We start from the raw sequence: 13370 nt of genomic DNA, 5'->3' as shown, positions 1-13370 counted from the left end.
ATTGTTCTTCAGAGGGTGAAGACTTGAGCATGTGCGTAGTCATCTTGGGATCACAGAGAGTATAGCAGTGCTTTTTGACTCTTTCTGACCTCTCTTTTCAGCTGTCTGCTTTATTATACTTCACCTATTAGGCTCTACTAATTACCAACTGACTGTTATGTTTTCAACAATGCTCTGAAGCATAAATTGCTTAGCAGTCTGATTTAATTAATTTCACAAAGTTATAGTTTGAAGCCAATCTTTGTAGTTTATTCCACTCTCAGGAAAGTTCTTTTTAGCTGTATCTTTCCTTGGTTTCTCTGGCAAAGTAGCCAGCTTATGGTATAACGTCTTGCTCTTAAAGGGGAGAAACTAATTTTTTTTTAAAAGATTTTATTTATTTGTTTGTCAGAGAGCGAGCGAGCAAGTGAGAGAGCACAAGCAGGAGGAGTGCCAGGCAGAGGTAGAAGCAGACTCCCCGCTAAGCAGGGAGCCCAACTTGGGACTCGATCCCAGGATCCTGGGATCATGACCTGAGAAGAAGGCAGACGCTTAAACAACTGAGCCACCCAGGCATCCCAAAACTAATTATTTCAAGAGTGCCCCTTAGATTTGAACTTCCTACACTCTCAAATAGTCATTTGCCTTGGGTATAGCTTGGAGCTTACTTTTCTTATGGACTGTCTCTGCCCCTGGAAAACCCTCTGAAAAACTACTGTGGGTACTGGGTGAAGTGGTAGTCTACTGGCTTTTTCTCTCCCTGTGTGGAACCTCTGCCCCATGAAAAAGCTGGGGCAAGGGTGAGAAGTCAGGGTTCCAGGGTTCTAGTCCTGCCATGCCTGGAGTAAAATCTCCATCCTATCAATAGGAACTGGATGAATGAAAAGAGCCCTCAGACTCTTGGCTGTACTCACCAGGAATTTGATCTTTACAACTTGGAATTGGAGGGCAGAAGAAATTCTGGCAGCCAGGTGAGATATGGTAAACCTTGACTGGGAGCTATACACAGACCTTATATGTTCCACAAAAATTTACCTAAAATGCATCATAGACCTATATGTAAAATGCAAAACTATAAAAATTCTATAAGATAGAAGAAAATCTAGATAACCTTGGGTTTGACAGTGGCTTTTTAAGATACAATGCCAAAGGCATAATCCATCAAAGAAAGAAGTGATAAAGTGGACTTTTTTAAAATTAAAAATTTCTGCCCTGCAAAAGGCACTGTCAAGAGAATGAGCAGATAAGCCACAGACTGGGAGAAAATATCTTCAAAAGATATACCAGATAAAAGACTGTTATCCAAAATGTACAAAGAACTCTTAAATCTCAACAGTAAGAAAATGAACCTGATTTTAAAATGGGAAAAAATCTGAACAGACATCTTACCATAGAAAATATACATATGGAAAATAAGTGTATGAGAAAATGCTCACCATCATGTCATTAGGGAATTGCAAATTAAAACAACAGTGAGATATCATTACATATCATTCTATGGCTAAAATCCTAAATACCGGCAATACCAGATATTGTCAAGGATTTGGAGCAAGAGGAACTCATTCTGGGGAGAATGTAAAATGGTAGAGTCACTTTGGAAGAAGGTTTGGCAGTTTCTCATAAAGCTAAACATAGACTTAACCATGTCATACAGCAATTGCCCTTCTAGGTATTTATCCAAATGAGTGAAAACTTACGATTACACACAAAAATGTACACAGGAATATTTATACTAGCTTTATTAATAGTGGCCTCAAATTAAAAGAAACCAAGATGTCCCATTATAGGTGAATGGTTAAACTGGGATTCATCCATAAAATGGAATGTTATCCAGGAATAAAAAGAAATGAGATATTAAGCCCTGAAGAGACATGGAGGACATTTAAATTTATATTGTTAAGTGAAAGAAGCCAGTCTGTTAGTTTATGAATTAGGATATAGTTTATCATGGTGAACATTCCATGTGAATTCTACTTTTAATGGGTATAGTGTTCTACAAATGTCAGTTATTATAAGTTGATTCTAGTGTTGTTTAGATTTATTCTTACTAACTTTCTAGCTAATTCTTCTGTTAATTCTTCAAAGTATTGAAATCTCCAAATACAATTGTGGATTTGTCTGTGTCTCCTTGCAGTCTGTCAGTTTTTGATTCAGGTATTGTTATGTTTTCTTGGTAAATTGCCCTCCTTATCACTGTGTAATGCCCCCTCTTTATCCTGAGAATATTCCTTCTTCTGAAATCTACTTTTTGATTTAATATAGCCATTCCAACTTTCCTTTGAATAGTGTTTGCATAATATAACTTATCCATGCATTTTTATTTAAATTGTGTTTCTGATAGAAAGCATATAGTTGGGTATTGAGGAAGATTTGAATAACTACTTAAGTTATCTTAATGTTTTATGTGACTATACAAGCTATTTTTTATTGTCCGTTTTGTCGTTACATTTTTGTAAGAATTTGTCTGTTTCCTCTAAATTTACAATAATACTGGCATGAATTATTAATACTGTTCCCTAATCTTTGTGTTTTTATGTTCCCTCTTTTTTCATATTATTACTATGTACCTTTTCTTATATTAATGAATCAGCCAAACATTTGTCTATTTTATTATTTTTTTTAAAAGAATTTATTTGAGAGAGAGAGTGAGAGTAGGGGAGAGGGAGAGAATCTCAAGCAAACTCTGCACTGAGCACAGAGCCCAACACAGGGCTTGATCTCACAACCCTGAGATCATGACCAGAGCCAAAACCAAGAGTCAGATGCTTAACCGACTGAGCCACCCAGACACCGCTTATTAGTTTTGTAAAAGAAACAATTGTGGGGTTTTATTTTATTTTACTTATTTTTTCAAATGTTAGGTTTTATTGATCTTCTGTAATGTGTCTTTGTTTTCTATTTCATGAACTGATGCTTTTACCTTTAATACCTCCTTTTCTTTTTTCCTATTGTTCTTACTATATTCTTAGCCTGGATACTAAGCTCATTAATTTTCACCCCCTTTTCTTTTCTAAGTATTTAAGGCTATAAATTTCCCTTGAAACATGCTTTCACCATGTCTCACAGGTTTTTAATGTGTTTTCATTATTGTTAAATTTTAAGATGTCCCTCATGATTTATTTGATCCATAGAAGGAACCCTCATGTGCTGTTGATGGGAAAACAAGCTGGTGCAGCCTTTGTGGAAAACAGTATGGGTGTACTTCAAAAAATTAAAAATAGAATTACCACATAACCCAGTAATTCCACTACTGGATATAGTTTTTAAAGATTTTATTTATTTATTTCAGAGAGAAAAAGAGAGAGTGAACACACACACAAGCTGGGGAGATAGGTAGAGGGAGAGGGAGAAGCTGACTCCCAACTGAACAGAGAGCCTAATGTGCTGCTCTATCCCAGGAGCCTGAGATCATGACCTGAGCCGAAGGCAGATGCTTAACCGACTGAGCCACCCAGGCACCCCCCACTACTGGATATTTACCCAAAGAAAATGAAAACACTAATTCAAAAGGGTATGTGTACCCATTTATTGCATTTACAATAGCCAAGCTATGGAAGCAACCCAAGTGCCCATCCAGAGGTGAATGGATGAAGAAAGTGTGGCATAAATACACAATGGAATATTGTTCAGCCATTAAAAAGAATGAAATCTTGACATTTGCAACATGGATGGAGCTAGAGTATAAATAATGCTAAGTGAAATAAGCCCATCAGAGAAAGACAAGTACCGTATTTAGAAATGTGCTTTAAATTATGAAATATGTGTAGATGTTTCATTTACCTTTATTAGTGTGGTAAGACAGCCATGAATCCTATAATGCCAATTCTTTAAATTATGAAGTAATCTTTCTGATCTAATGCAAGATCATTTCTTGTGACTATTGCAAATGTGCCTCAGATGAATTATTTCTGTAATTCTTCAAAGCAGAAATGCATATGTTTCCATTTCCATTTGGTGAGGCTTATGGATTGGGTTGTTTAAATCTTCTGTATACTGTTGATTTGTATATGTGATTTCTCAATAATTGAAAAGGTGTTGAATTATTTCACTCACTTTGTGGATCTGCAATTTCTCCATGGACTTCTATTAATGCTTTGTATATTTTGAGGGTATTTCTAAATGTATATGCAATATTACATAACATTTTCATGGAAGTAACATCCCATCAACTTTGCCATACCCTGTTGGTTAGAAGCAAGACACAGATCCTGCCCACTTTTAAGGGAAGGAGATTACACAGTGTAAGGATCATGATAGATCTTTTAGATCTATCTTTAGAGTCATAGTTTTACAATAAATATTTGTTATGATTAAACACCTCCTGGATCATTTAAGTGGCTTAGAACACTTACACTTCAACTCCATTTATACCCGTCCCAACTTACATTGTCATATATTTGACAAGGTAGACTTCATTAAATTAAACACTTTTGCTCTGAGCAAAGTAGTGCTAATGGAAAGACAAGTCACAGACTCGGAAAACCCATTTCCAAATAACACACCTGGCAAAGGACTTGTATCAAGAATATATGAGGATTGCACTCACATGTGGAATTTAAGAAACAAAACAAGCAAAGGGGAAAAAAATTGAGAGGGAGACAAAGCAAGAAACAGACTCTTAATTATAGAGAACAATCTGATAGTTACCAGAGGGGAGGGGGGTTGAGGGATGAGTGAAACAGGTGATGGGGATTAAGGAGGGCACTTGTGATGAGCACGGGGTGTTGTATGGAAGTGTTGAATCACTATACTGTACACCTGAAACTGATATAATACTGTATGGTAACTGGAATTAAAAAACCTAAAGAATAGGAGTGCCTGCGTGGCACAGTAGGTTGGGCTTGAATTCAACTCTTGGTTTCGGCTTTGGTCATGATCTTGGGGTCATGGCACTGAGCCCTGCATTGGGCTCCCCACGCAGTGTGGATTCTGCTTGGGTTTCTCTCTCCCTCTCCCTCCGACTCTCTCTCTAAAATAAAGAGGTAGATCTTAAAAAAAAAATACATAAGGAAACCTAAACACGCAATAGTAAGGAACAACCCAAGAAAAATGGGAGGCAAAAGATAAGAAGATATTCAGGTGCCAAATAAGCATATGAAAAGATGCTCAAACTCATATGCCATTAGGGAACTGCAAATTAAATCTACAATGAGATAACACTATATACTTAGTAGAATGACTACACATTTATTTTTTAATTAATTTTTAATTGTTATTGTTATGTTAATCACCATACATTACATCATTAGTTTTTGATGTAGTGTTCCATGATTCATTCTTTGCATATAACACCCAGTGCTCCATTCAATACGTGCCCTCTTTAATACCCATCTCCTTTAAAAAATATATAATACCAAATTCTGGGGAAGATGTGGAGCAACTGGAACTCATGTATTTGTGGTGGAAATGCAAAATGACACAGGAAGTTTGGAAAGGCTTGGTGCTCATTCCCACTCCTAGGCATTTACCCTATAGAAATGAACATTTGTGTTCACACAAAACCAGTACCTGAAAGTTTATAGCAGCTTTATTCATAATTGCCCAAACTGGAAACATCTCACATGCCCATCAAGTAGTGAATGTATAAAATACTGTGGCACAGTCCTACAATGAAGTACAACAATAAAAAGGGATAAACCAATGATTCTCATAACATGGATGAATTTTTTTTCTTTTTTTTTTTTAAGGCTGGAGAATTCATTTTTCATTAGCTCAGAGAACCTTGTACATATATCTCTCAGAACAGGATCCCACTGAGGTGAAAGAGAAATGTCACTATCACTGCAAAGATGATCATGGCCTCACATAGTGGTCTCCTTTTTTTTTTTTATTATGTTATGTTAATCACCATACATTACATCATTAGTTTTTAATGTAGTGTTCCATGATTCATTGTTTGCGTATAATACCCAGTGCTCCATTCAATACGTGCCCTCTTTAATACCCATCACCAGGCTAACACATCCCCCCACCCCCTTCCCCTCTAGAACCCTCAGTTTGTTTCTCAGAGTCCATAGTCTCTCATGGTTCGTCTCCCCCTCCGATGTCCCCCCCCTTCAGTTTTCCCTTCCTGCTGTCTTTTTTTTTTTTTTTTTTTAACATATAATGTATTACTTGTTTCAGAGGTACAGGTCTGTGATTCAACAGTCTTACACAATTCAGAGCACTCACCATAGCACATACCCTCCCCAATGCCTATCACCCAGCCACCCCATCCCTCCCACCCCCCACCACTCCAGCAACCCTCAGTTTGTTTCCTGAGATTAAGAATTCCTCGTATCAGTGAGATCATATGATACATGTCTTTCTCTGATTGACTTATTTGGCTCAGCATAATACCCTCCAGTTCCATCCACGTCGTTGCAAATGGCAAGATTTCATTCCTTTTGATGGCTGCATAATGTTCCATTGTGTGTGTGTGTGTGTGTGTATATATATATATATATATATATATACCATGTCTTCTTTATCCATTCATCTGCCGATGGACATCTTGGCTCTTTCCATAGTTTGGCTATTGTGGACATTGCTGCTATAAACATCAGGGTGCACATACCCCTTTGGATCCCTACATTTGTATCTTTGGGGTAAATACCCAGTAGTGCAATTGCTGGGTCATATGGTAGCTCTATTTTCAACTTTTTGAGGAACCTCCATACTGTTCTCCAGAGTGGTGGCACCAGCTTGCATTCCCACCAACACCGTAGGAAGGTTCCCCTTTCTCTGTATCCCCGTCAACATCTGTCGTTTCCTGACTTGTTAGTTTTAGCCATTCTGACTGGTGTGAGGTGGTATCTCATTGAGGTTTTGATTTGGATTTCCCTGATGCCAAGCGATGTTGAGCACTTTTTCATGTGTCTGTTGGCCATTTGGATGTCTTCTTTGGAAAAATGTCTGTTCATGTCTTCTGCCCATTTCTTGATTGGATTATTTGTGCTTTGGGTGTTGAGTTTGATAAGTTCTTTATAGATTTTGGATACTAGCCCTTTATCTGATAGTCATTTGCAAATATCTTCGCCCATTCTATCGGTTATCTTTTGGTTTTGTTGACTGTTTCTTTTGCTGTGCAAAAGCTTTTTATTCTGATGAAGTCCCAATAGTTCATTTTTGCCCTTGCTTCCCTTGCCTTCAGTGATGTTTCTAGGAAGAAGTTGCTGTGGCTGAGGTCGAAGAGGTCCTGCCTGTGTTCTCCTTTAGGATTTTGATGGACTCCTGTATCACATTTAGGTCTTTCAACCATTTTGAGTCTATTTTTGTGTGTGGTGTAAGGAAATGGTCCAGTTTCATTCTTCTGCATGTGGCTGTTCAATTTTCCCAATACCATTTGTTGAAGAGACCATCTTTTTTCCATTGAACATTCTTTCCTGCTTTGTCAAATATTAGTTGACCATAGAGTTGAGGGTCCATTTCTGGGCTCTCTATTCTGTTCCATTGATCTATGTGTCTGTTTTTGTGCCAGTACCATACTGTCTTGATGATGACAGCTTTGTAATAGAGCTGGAAGTCCGGAATTGTGATGCCACCAGCTTTGCTTTTATTTTTCAACATTCCTCTGGCTATTCGGGGTCTTTTCTGGTTCCATACAAATTTTAGGATTATTTGTTCCATTTCTTTGAAAAAAGTGGATGGTATTTTGATAGGGATTGCATTAAATGTGTAGATTGCTCGAGGTAGCATTGACATCTTCACAATATTTGTTCTTCCAATCCATGAGCATGGAACGTTTTTCCATTTCTTTGTGTCTTCCTCAATTTCTTTCATGAGTATTCTTACAGTTTTCTGAGTACAGAATCTTTGCCTCTTTGGTTAGATTTATTCCTAGGTATCTTATGGTTTGGGTGCAATTGTAAATGGGATGGACTCCTTAATTTCTCTTTCTTCTGTCTTGTTGTTGGTGTATAGAAATGCCACTGATTTCTGTGCATTGATTTTATATCCTGCCACTTTAATGAATTCCTATAATAGTTCTAGCAGTTTTGGGATGGAGTCTTTGGGTTTTCCACATAAAGGATCATATTATCTGCAAAAAGTGAGAGTTTCACTTCTAGAATTGCTGATTCAGATGCCTTCTATTTCTTTTTGTTGTCTGATTGCTGAGGCTAGGACTTCTAGTACTATGTTGAATAGCAATGGTGATGATGGACGTCCCTGCCGTGTTCCTGACCTTAGGGGACAAGCTTTTAGTTTTTCCCCATTGAGAATGATATTCGCTGTGGGTTTTTCATAGATGGCTTTTATGATATTGAGGTATGTACCCTCTATCTCTACACTGTGAAGAGTTTTAATCAAGAAAGGATGCTGTACTTTGTCAAATGCTTTTTCTGCATCTATTGAGAGGATCATATGATTCTTGTTCTTTCTTTTATTAATGTATTGTATCACATTGATTGATTTGTGGATGTTGAGCCAACCTTGCAGCCCAGGAATAAATCCCACTTGGTCGTGGTGAGTAATCCTTTTAATGTACTGTTGGATCCTATTGGCTAGTATTTTGGTGAGAATTTTTGCATCCATGTTCATCAGGTATATTGGTCTGTAATTCTCCTTTTTGATGGGGGTCTTTGGTTTTGGGATCAAGGTAATGGTGGCCTCATAAAACGAGTTTGGAAGTTTTCCTTCCATTTCTATTTTTTGGAAGAGTTTCAGAAGAATAGGTATTAATTCTTCTTTAAATGTTTGGTAAAATTCCCTGGGAAGCCATCTGGCCTGGGCTTTTGTTTGTTGGGAGATTTTTGATTACTGCTTCAATTTCCTTAGTGGTTATAGGTCTGTTCAGGTTTTCTATTTCTTCCTGGTTCAGTTTTGGTAGTTTATACATCTCTAGGAATGCATCCATTTCTTCCAGATTATCTAATTTGCTGGCATATAGTTGCTCATAATATGTTCTTATAATTGTTTGTACTTCTCTCCTCTTTCATTCATGATTTTATTTATTTGAGTCATTTCTCTTTTCTTTTTGATAAATCTGGCCAGGGGTTTATCAATCTTATTAATTCTTTCAAAGAACCAGCTCCTAGTTTCGTTGATCTGTTCTACTGTTCTTTTGGTTTCTATTTCATTGATTTCTGCTCTGATCTTTATTATTTCTCTTCTCCTGCTGGGTTTAGGCTTTATTTGCTGTTCTTTCTCCAGCTCCTTTAGGTGTAGGGTTAGGTTGTGTATTTGAGACCTTTCTTGTTTCTTGAGAAAGGTTTGTATTATGATATACTTTCCTCTTAGGACTGCGTTTGCTGCATCCCAAAGATTTTGAACAGTTGTGTTTTCATTGTCATTTGTTTCCTGGTTGACCCATTCATTCTTTAGTAGAATGCTCTTTAGCCTCCATGTATTTGAGTTCTTTCCAACTTTCCTCTTGTGATTGAGCTCTAGCTTCAAAGCATTGTGGTCCGAAAATACGCAGGGAATTATCCCAATCTTTTGGTACTGGTTGAGACCTGATTTGTGACCTAGGATGTGATCTATTCTGGAGAATGTTCCATGGGCACTAGAGAAGAATGTGTATTCTGTTGCTTTGGGATGGAATGTTCTGAATATCTGTGAAGGTCATTTGGTCCAGTGTGTCATTTAAAGTCTTTATTTCCTTGTTGATCTTTTGCTTAGATGATCTGTCCATTTCAGTGAGGGGGTTGTTAAAGTCCCCTATTATTATTGTATTGTTGTCAATGTGTTTCTTTGCTTTTGTTACTAATTGCCTTATATAATTGGCTGCTCCCATGTTAGGGGCATAGATATTTACAATTGTTAGATCTTCTTGTTGGATAGACCCTTTAAGTATGATATAGTGTCCTTCCTCATCTCTTATTACAGTCTTTGGTTTAAAATCTAATTTGTCTGATATAAGGATTGCCACCCCAGCTTTCTTTTGGTGTCCATTAGCATGGTAAATGGTTTTCCACCCCCTCACTTTCAATCTGGAGGTGTCTTTGGGTCTAAAATGAGTCTCTTGCAGACCGCATATCGATGGGTCTTGTTTTCTTATCCAATCTGATAGCCTGTGTCTTTTGATTGGGGCACTTAGCCCATTTACATTCAGGGTAACTATTGAAAGATATGAATTTAGTGCCACTGTATTGCCTGAAAGGTGACTGTTACTGTATATTGTCTGTGTTCCTTTCTGGTCTATGTTGCTTTTAGGCTCTCTCTTTGCATAGAGGACCCCTTTCAATATTTCTTGTAGGGATGGTTTGGTGTTTGCAAATTCCTTTAGTTTTTGTTTGTCCTGGAAGGTTTTTATCTCTCCTTCTATTTTCAATGACAGCCTAGCTGGATATAGCATTCTTGGCTGCATATTTTTCTCGTTTAGTGCTCTGAAGATATCATGCCAGTCCTTTCTGGCCTGCCAGGTCTCTGTGGATAGGTCTGCTTCCAATCTAATGTTTCTACCATTGTAGGTTACAGATCTCTTGTCCCAAGCTGCTTTCAGGATTTTCTCATTGTCTCTGAGACTCGTAAGTTTTACTATTAGATGTCGGGGTGTTGACCTATTTTTATTGATTTTGAGGGGGGTTCTCTGTGCCTCCTGGATTTTGATGCCTGTTTCCTTCCCCATATTAGGGAAGTTCTCTGCTATAATTTGCTCCAATATACCTTCTGCCCCCCCCCCTTTCTTCTTCTGGGATCTCAATTATTCTAATATTGTTTCGTCTTATGGTATCATTTCTCTCTCGAATTCTGCCCTTGTGATCCAGTAGTTGTTTATCTTTTTCTCAGCTTCTTTATTTTCCATCATTTGTTCTTCTATATCACTAATTCGCTCTTCTGCTTCATTTATCCTAGCAGTTACAGCCTCCATTTTTGATTGCACCTCATTAATAGCCTTTTTGATTTTGACTTGGTTAGATTTTAGTTCTCTCTCCAGAAAGTGTTTCTCTAACATCTTCCGTGCTTTTTTCAAGCCCAGCTAGTATTTTTATAGTCGTCATTCTGAACTCTAGTTCCAACATCTTACTAATGTCTGTATTGATTGGGTCCCTGGCAGTCGGTACTGCCTCTTGTTCTTTTTTTTGAGGTGATTTTTTTTCCATCTTGTCATTTTGTCCAGAGGAGAATAGATGGATGAGAGAACAAAATGCTAACAGGGTAACAACAACCCCAGAAAAATATACACTAAACAAATCAGAAGAGACCTGAAACCGGGGGAAAAGAAAGGGAAGGAAAGAAGAAAAGAAAAAGATTAAAAAAGAATATGATCAAATATGATCAGGCTGGTGAATAGATCAGTGCCACACACTAGATTTTTAGCATATTCTGGTCTGTTAGAAGAAACTGCCTCCCAAAATTTTGAAGAAAGAAAAGTTTATATATGTACAAAAATAAGGGTAAATATGATGAAGGGATGGAATATGACTGTAAAGATGAAAATTATAAAAGATTTTATAAAAGGAACTGATAAGAAGGTTGAAAAAAGAAAGAGGATTTTTAAAAAGGGGGGGAGAGAATGTGATCAAGCAGGAGACTAGAACAAAGCCATACACTAGAGATTTAGGGTATATTTTGATCTGTTAGAAGAAACTGTATCCCAAAATTTTAAAGAGAGAACACTTTATATATACCAAAAATAAGGTTAACTACTATGAAGGGATAGAATATGACTCTAAAAATGAAAAATAAAAAAGATTTTAAAAAAAAGGGATTAAGATGTTGGTTGAAAAAGGGAAAAAGAAAAATTCAAAAAAAAAAAAAACTAACTTTGAAAGACTAAAGAATCATGGGGAAAAAAGCCATGAATTCTATGTGCTGTATTCCCCTAGTGTTGGAGTTCTTCCGTTCTCATTTATCGGTAAACTTGGTCTTGGCTGGCTGTTCTTGCTGATCTTCTGGGGGAGGGGCCTGTTGCCGTGGTTCCCAAATGTCTTTGCCAGAGGTGGAATTTCCCCGCCCTTGCCGGTCCAGGCTAAGTAATCTGCTCGGGTTTGCTCTCGGGAGCTTTTGTTCCCTGCAAGCTTTCCATACACCTTTGGAGGACAAGAGTGAAAAAGGCGGCCTCCCAATCATCTCTGCCCCTGAGGAGCTGAGAACTCGGGGCCCCGCTCCTCAGTGAGCCCCCAGAGAAAAGCAGTCAGTCACTCCCGTCTCCCCAGTCTCCGGCCACGCTCTGTGCTCACCCGGCCTGTGACCGAGCGTTCTATCTCTGGCACCTGACCCTGTGTGGAGTCTCCAAACCCAGCAGATCCCTGCAGTGTGCTCCCGTGCCGCTCCTCCCGGGGGAGGAAGAGGAGTCTCCCCGTATCTGCCACTTGTTGGGTCCCTGCTGGAGGAGCAGTGGCCCGACTGTGCCCTGGATCACGGTTTATGGCAACCCCGAGCTGAGAGCCCACTCCTCGGCTCCGTCTCTGCAGCCAGCTTCCCCGCTCCAATACCTGGGATCTCTGCTGCACTCAGGCACCCCCAGTCTTTCTGTGACCCCGAGGGTCCTGAGACCACACTGTCCCAGCAAGGGCTCCACCCCCCACTTAGCCACTGGAGCAACGTCCCTCAGCGGAGCCGACTTCTAAAAGTTCCGATTTTGTGCTCCGCAGCTCTCTCACTTGTCGGTAGCGGCTGATGGATGCCCCCTCCCCCGCCGTCTATCTTCCCGAATATCGCCTCGGATTCACTTCTCTGCACGTCCTACCTTCCAGAAAGTGGTCGCTTTTCTGTTCAGAGTTGTTGATATTCTTTTCTTCGATCTCCTGTTGAGTTTGTAGGTGTTCAGAATGGTTTGATCCCTATCCAGCTGAATTCCTGAGACCAGACGAAATCCAGGTCTCCTACTACTCTGCCATCTTGCTCCACCCCCCAACATGGATGAATCTTTTTTTTTTTAAAGATTTTTTATTTATTTATTTGACAGAGAGAGACACAGTGAGAGAGGGAATACAAGCAGGGGGAGAGGGAGAAGCAGGCTTCCTGCCTAGCAGGGAGCCTGATGTGGGGCTCGATCCCAGGACCCTGGGATCACGACTTGAGCCGAAGGCAGACGCTTAACGACTGAGCCACCCAGGTGCCCCCCAACATGGATGAATCTTAAATGCATTTCACTAAGTGAAAGAAACCAGACCAAAATATCTACATATTGTGTGATTCCAATCATATGACCTCTTGAAAGGGAAAAACCATAGGAATGGAGAACAAATCAGCGGTTTTCAGGGATTGGGAATGGGGAAAGTGGTTTACAACAAAAAGAACAATTGCGAGAGGGGCGCCTGGGTGGCTCAGTCGTTAAACATCTGCCTTTGGCTCAGGTCATGATCCTAGGGTCCTGGGATCGAGCCCCGCATTGGGCTCCCTGCTCCACGGGAAGCCTGCTTCTCCCTCTCCCACTCCCCCTGCTTGTGTTCCCTCTCTCACTGTGTCTGTCAAAAAAATAAAATTAAAAAAAAATTGAGAGAAATTATTAGTGATAAAACTGT

General features: G+C 39.1%; 1 protein-coding gene across 8 annotated transcripts in view; it reads left to right on the top strand.

Moving 5' to 3' along the window:
* Positions 1-13154, top strand: part of LOC118532617 (uncharacterized) — a 141088-nt gene extending 127934 nt beyond the window's left edge. For 4 of the 8 annotated variants that reach the window (XR_013444756.1, XR_013444737.1, XR_013444747.1 and 1 more), the window contains one exon: positions 12498-13154. The gene's annotated coding sequence lies outside the window, so the exon portion shown is untranslated. Of the gene's footprint in view, positions 1-3268; positions 4506-12497 lie in introns of those variants that run through there. The other 4 variants (XR_013444755.1, XR_013444735.1, XR_013444751.1 and 1 more) reach the window with 1 other exon arrangement.
* The last annotated feature ends 216 nt before the right edge of the window (positions 13155-13370 follow it).

Source organism: Halichoerus grypus, chromosome X (assembly GCF_964656455.1).
Source record: "Halichoerus grypus chromosome X, mHalGry1.hap1.1, whole genome shotgun sequence".
Classification (NCBI taxonomy): domain Eukaryota; kingdom Metazoa; phylum Chordata; class Mammalia; order Carnivora; family Phocidae; genus Halichoerus; species Halichoerus grypus.
Note: the sequence above shows the minus strand (reverse complement) of the source record. Positions and strands in the feature narration are given on the sequence as shown.